The following is a 6,770-nucleotide window of genomic DNA, read 5'->3' on the forward strand; positions in this document are numbered from 1 at the left end:
GCTGGTTCGGTTCACTAGATTCAGTTCAACCAATGCGGTTCAACTGGACCCTTTTTTTCCATAATTAATTAATAATAATTTATTTAGCCCAAATTAAATTGGGAATAAATTAAAATTAATTATATCATGAATTAACACACATTTTTGGACCATCTTAAGCTAGAAATAAAATTGCCTCGATGCTTAAAATTTCTTCTCGGTTTTATTCTTTGAGCATTGTCTGCCGAGCCAATTTTCGCCCTGTGCGAATCTATCGAAAATAGTCAAAATTAATCAAAATTAACTATAAAATTAATTAAAATTCATCATGTTCATACTTTTAACATAATTACCTTCAGTACATCAATTTTTCTTTCCTTTTCACATGTTCTTTAGTGCAATTTACTTCAAGTACATATGCTTTTTTTTTCGAGTACATTACCGCATGTAGTACAATTTTTAGAGCATTTCATACTTCTTTGCAACTCCCCCAAACTTATTTTCAAAGAATACTCTGAATAGTACTGAGTCTAGTGTTTGAGACATTTTTAAGATAATTAAGAAAAGTGATGGCTAACTTTGTAAGGGTTGAAATAAAATTAGGCCATAAAGTCTAAAATTTGGGTTTCAAAGGATAAAAATTTCATCATGGTTGGCTTGAAAGGCTCAAACGGTCCAAACAACAGTTGCCTAAATCATTTTCAACATTCCATGCTTCCTACGATTTTGCCTTAAGAAACTACTAAGTCAATTCTAAATACTTAAACTTTCATGCATGCCTAACTTTCCTAAAGAACTAAAATTTTATGGTATGATTTGCATGCTTTATTAGAAATACATTTCATGTCATTATTAAGCTAACATAACAATTTATTGAAATAATCAAACTTTATTCATACTTAAATTTAGCATACTTAACAAAATTCAAATTTATTGAACAAAAATATATCATATTCATAATTAAAAGAAAATTTTTATTTTGAGTGGAAATAATTTCAATTTTTGGTCCCCCAACTTAAAATGAACAATATTCTCATTGTTTAAAGTGAATAGTTACTATACACCAGGTAGGATTCCAAAAAAGAGGAGGTGAGTCCATTTAACTGCTTAAGTACCAAGCTCTTTCTAGATCCAATCTTAGACATGTATATACCTATTTCCACACTTAAGACTTTACTACTTGTCCATATTTACTTTTGATTCCCATCTCTTATTTTATTATGCAGAAATAAAAAATTCCTAATTAGTCCTAATTCTAAGCTAAGTTGATAAAAATTAATATATAAATTATAAATAATATAATTATAAATTAAAGTTTATAAAATTATTAATAATATTAAATATATTTATTCTAGATGCTTTTTGAAAATATTCACAAAGAAAGGCACCTAGTTTTTTTTTATTTACTAAAAAAGCGACTGAATTTTAAAAATAATTCAATTAAGTCCCTAGACTTAATGAAAATTTAAAATTGAGTTGAAAATTAAATCTTGGATTAAAATTGACCCTTTTATTTGAAACTAAAAATTTATTTTTCCATTTAGGGGATAATTTTTTGGAAAATTATGTCAAAATAAATTCCCAAGAAAGATTGGAAGGGTCACAAACGGTCCTGCTTAAATTCCAATCTCCTAGACAGAATTTATTTAAACATACTTTACCTGAAAATATACGCTAAATCATTTATTCAAAAAGAAAAACGAAAAATTAAGTATCCGATAAAATGAACGAGGTTTTATCCCGTTCAATTTTATCTCCCCAATAATGTTTCAGGCACTGAGTATTAACTCGGAAATTACCTCCCTTACATTGGAGTTCAACAACTCTGTATGGATAGGCTTGATGAATCGTAAATGGACCGGACCAACGTGATTTTAGCTTACCTGGAAAGAACTTTTATCTGGAATTGAATAACAAGACTTGCTGACCTGCTTCAAATTCTCAAACTCAAATGTGGTTGTCATGCCATTTCTTTAGTCTTTCTTTAAGTAATTTGACATTTTCATATGAGAACATTCGAAACTCTTCTAACTTATTGAGTTGGAACATCCGTTTCTCTTTCGTGAGCTTAGGATCCAAATTAAGCCGTTGAAGAGCCTAGTAAGCTTTGTGCTCTAACTCCAATGGTAGATGACAGGCTTTCCTAAAGACCAACCTATAGGGTGACATCCCTAATGGTGTCTTGTATGCTGTTTTGTAAGCCCATAAAGCATTATCTAATCTTGTGGACCAATCTCGTCGGTTCGGGCAGACTACCTTCTCAAGTATGCCTTTGATCTCCTTATTTGCCAGTTCAGCTTGCCTATTCGTCTGTGGATGGTAAGCTGTTGAAACCTTGTGTTTCACTCCGTGCTTGTCTAATAACCATTTTAACCACTTGTTCACAAAGTGGGATCCTTCATCACTGATGATAGCTCTTGGAGTTCCAAACCTTGTGAACACATGCTTCTGCAGAAACTTCATCACAACCTTAGCATCATTTTTAGATATGCCTCAGCCTCGACCCACTTAGACACATAGTCTATTGCTACTAGTATGTACTTGTAACTACAAGACGGAGGAAAAGGACCAAGAAAGTCAATACCCATACATCGAACAACGCTACCTCAACGATGTTTGTTTGAGGCATCTCATTTCTATTGGTGACATTTCCAACCCTTTGACATTGATCGCAACTCTTCACATAAGCATATGCATCCTTGAATAGTGTTGGCCAAAAGAATCTAGCTTGCAATACTTTGGCCGTTGTACATGTACCTCCGAAGTGTCCCCCATTTGGAGTTGAGTGATAGTGGTATAAAATCTTCGGTATTTCATCTTCTGCCACGCATCTCCTAATCATTTGATCTGCACACTTTTTAAACACATATGACTCTTCCCAGAAATAGTACATCACATCATGAAGAAAATTTTCCTTTGTTGATATGTCTTATCAATTGGCATCAAACCACAAGCTAAATAGTTATAAATATCAGCAAACCAAGGGGTATTATGGATATGATTTACCTTTAGGATATGCTCGTCTGGAAATGTCTCCTGAATTGGTATAAGAGGAGAATTCCCTTGTTGTGGCTCCAATCTAGACAACTGATCTGCTACTTGATATTTGGCTCCCTTTCGATCTTGAATTTCTAGATCGAACTCTTGAAGTAGAAGTACCCATAGGATCAGCCTTAGCTTAGCGTCTTTTTCGTAAGTAAAAACTTAATTGCCGAGTGGTCTGTATAGACAGTCACTTTGGTACCTACCAGATAAGATTGAAACTTGTCAAAAGCAAAGACAATAGCAAGTAACTCTTTTTCTGTTACCATATGATTCAGTTGAGCCCTTGTTAGGGTTCGACTTGCGTAGTAGATGGGATGAAAAACTTTGTTCCTTCGCTAGCCCAAGACAGCTCCAATTGCTAAGTCACTTGCGTCACACATCAATTCGAATGGAAAATTGCAGTCTGGTGTGATGATTATGGGTGCCGTGACTAATCAACTATTCAAATCGTTGAAGGCTTTTAAGCATTCCTCATCAAACTTGAATATAGAATCCTTCTCCAATAATTTGAATAAGGGTTTAGCAACTTTAGAGAAGTCCTTGATAAATCTTCGATAAAAACCGGCGTAACCCAAAAAGCTCCTAACACCCTTTATAGATGTTGGAGGTGAGAGTTTCTCAATAACGTCTACCTTTGCTTTGTCTACCTCGATCCCATGTCTCGTTATCCGATGTCCTAAAAAACTCATCGTACCATAAAATGACACTTTTCCCAGTTGAGTACGAGATTTGTTTCTTCGCATCGCCTTAGTACCTTAGTTAGATTGGCTAAGCAATCATCGTAAGTATCTCCGAATACTGAAAATTCATCCATAAAAACTTCCAAATATTTCTCAACCATGTTAGTAAAAATAGACATCATACATCTTTGAAATGTAATAGGTGCATTACATAAACCAAATGGCATGCGTCTAAATGCAAATGTACCGTACGGGCAGGTGAATGTAATCTGATTATACCCTGAGTATCCATTGAGAAAGTAGTAGTAATCTCATCCTGCGATTCTATCCAGCGTCTGGTCCAAGAACGACAAAGGAAAGTGATCTTTCCTAGTCACCTTGTTTAGCTTCCAGTAATCGATGCAGATTCTCCATCCTGTAACCATTCTAGTCGGTATCAACTCATTGTTCTCATTCTCTACAACCGTGATACCTTCTTTTTTTGGCACGTACTGGACTGGGCATACCCATGAACTGTTTGAGATGGGATAGATGATACTCGCATCTAACCACTAAATGATCTGTTTTTTACTACATCCTTCATGATGGGGTTCAGTCTCTGTTGTCCATCGATCGTCCCTTTTTTCCATCTTCCAGGATAATCTTGTGCATGCATACAGATGGACTAATACCGCGAATATCAAATGTGGTCCATCCGATGGCCTTCTTGAATTGTTTCAGAACTAAGATAAGCTTCTCTTCTTGCTTAGTGGTCAATTCTGCTGAAACAATCACAGGTAGAGTAGAAGCGTTACCTAAATAAACGTATTTTAAATGAGAAGGTAATACATTGAGTTCTAATTTAGGAGGCTCCTCGATCGATGCTTTTGGTTGGGAATAGTCCCTCTTTTCTAACTCCAAAGATTCAAAACGAGATTGCGTATTAAATCCCCTTTGATTAGCTTCTAGCAAAGTTATGTATTCATCCTCCTATTCATCATTTGGAGGATCCAATGTCAAAATTCTTTCCATTGGGTCATCAACACAGTTGAGTTCCTTCTCCACTATTAAATTCTCAACTACAGAGCAATCATCCATTGTGTCAGGAAATCGCATAGACTTAAAGACGTTAAATGTTACCTGATCATCCTGAACACGCATAGTGAGCTCTCCCTTCTGCACATCAATAAGGGTCCTTCCAGTTGCTAGGAACAACCTTCTTAGGATGATTGTTACTTCTTTGTCTGCTTCAAAATCAAGAATTACAAAGTCAGCAGGAAAGATAAACTTATCTACACGTACCAAAACGTCATCAATTTTTCCTTCTTGATGTGCTAAGGATTAATCTGCTAGTTGAAGCGTAACTATAGTTGGTCAAACTTCTCCTATCCCCAACTTCCTAAATATTGACATAGGCATCAAGTTGATACTTGCACCTAAGTCACATAATACCTTGCCACAATATGTTACTCCAATGTTGCACAATATGGTAAAAATCCAGGATCCTTCAATTTTGGGGGTAGTTTGTCATGAAGATATGCACTGAATTCCTTCGTCAGAGCTACCATATCAAATTCTGCAAGTCTTCGTTTCTTAGACAAGATATCTTTAATGAACTTGACATAGTTTGGCATTTGCTCAAGTGCTTCAACCAACAGGATGTTGATGTGAAGTTGCTTGAGTACATCAAGGAACTTCTTGAATTGAATCTCCTGCTTCTGTTTCTGAAGTCTTTTAGGGTAGGGTGGTGGTAGTTTCATTACTGGGACTGGTTCTGGTTGATTCATCTTTGGCGGCAATTCTGCATCTAACGACATTTTTAGTTGATCAGGATTAGCTGGTCCAGAGGTTACTTTGTCCGGTTTTGCAGATTCTGGTTCTGGTGAAACTAGAATTTCAGCACTTGGTTGAACTTCTTTTGAATCTTAAGCGTCAGTTGGCTCCTTTTCAACTTCGACAGTGTTGGGCTCTACTATCATTCTGCTCCTCAATGTTAATGCTTTACAATGTTCCATCCCCGGATTTCTCGAATTCTCTGTGTCATTAGGTAGAGCACCTTATGGTCAGTTCCTGAGTTCAATAGCAAGCTGGCCCACTTGATTCTTCAAATTCCTTAGAGTGGCGTCGTTTTTCGCTCTGTATGCCTTCAATAGATTCTCTAAGCAATTGGATAGTTCCACTTGAGTTGGTTTCTGAACTTGTTGGGGGAAACTAGGTGGCTGAGTTGGTCTAGGTTGGGCGTAAGTGTTACTGGTTCCAGCCCCTTGGTTACTCCAGGAAAAATTCTGGTGATTTTGCCACGATGAGTTATAAAAGTTGGATTGCAGTCCTTGCCTCCCTCGGTTTTGGTTTTGGTTACCCATGTAATATACAGATTTGGGGTTCGATGGACATTCTTCAAACAAATGTCCTTCCCCACAATACACACAGGCTACATTCTTAAATTGGTTAGGTGGTTGGGCTGCAAAACTATTGGACCCATTGGTGGTAAGATTTTTAAGCATTGAGGATATTGAAGATACTTGAGATGCGAGTGAAGTGAGAGCGTCCACTTCATGTATTTCAGCGACTTGTCTTCTTTACACTGCTCGATTGGTTGGCCATTGATAATTGTTGCTGGCAATCCTCTCAATAATTTTGTTAGCCTCGTTATAAGACTTAGAAAGGAGAGAACCATTAGCAGAGGCGTCCACTACCATCCTTGTGTGAGCGTTGAGACCATTATAGAATGTCTCAAGTTGAATGCAATGTGGGATCCCATGGTAAGGGTAATTTCGTAATAACTTTTTTACCTTTCCCATGCCTCATACAGGAACTCATCATCCATTTGTTGGAAGGCAGTGATCTCATTCCTCAACTTGGCATTCTTGCTCGGCGGGAAATACTTCATGAGGAATCTCTCGGCTAACTCTTGCCATGTAGAAATGGAGTTCGGTGGCAATGAGTTCAACTAGGCACGAGCTCTGTCCCTTAGCGAATATGGGAACAGCTTCAGTCGTAATGAATCTTCGGGTACTCCGACTAACTTGAAAGAATTGCTCACTTCCATAAATAGTCTTAAGTGAAGATGAGGATCTTCAGTAGGCA

The 6,770-nt window shown here is 36.8% G+C and overlaps 1 non-coding gene across 1 annotated transcript; it reads left to right on the forward strand.

The window, feature by feature from the left end:
• The first annotated feature begins 6,437 nt into the window (after nucleotides 1-6,437).
• On the forward strand, nucleotides 6,438-6,543 carry LOC121216584 (small nucleolar RNA R71). Its single transcript, XR_005912765.1, has one exon. It is a non-coding gene; the product is annotated as a small nucleolar RNA R71 (small nucleolar RNA).
• The last annotated feature ends 227 nt before the right edge of the window (nucleotides 6,544-6,770 follow it).

The sequence above is a fragment of the Gossypium hirsutum genome, chromosome D04 (assembly GCF_007990345.1).
Source record: "Gossypium hirsutum isolate 1008001.06 chromosome D04, Gossypium_hirsutum_v2.1, whole genome shotgun sequence".
Classification (NCBI taxonomy): domain Eukaryota; kingdom Viridiplantae; phylum Streptophyta; class Magnoliopsida; order Malvales; family Malvaceae; genus Gossypium; species Gossypium hirsutum.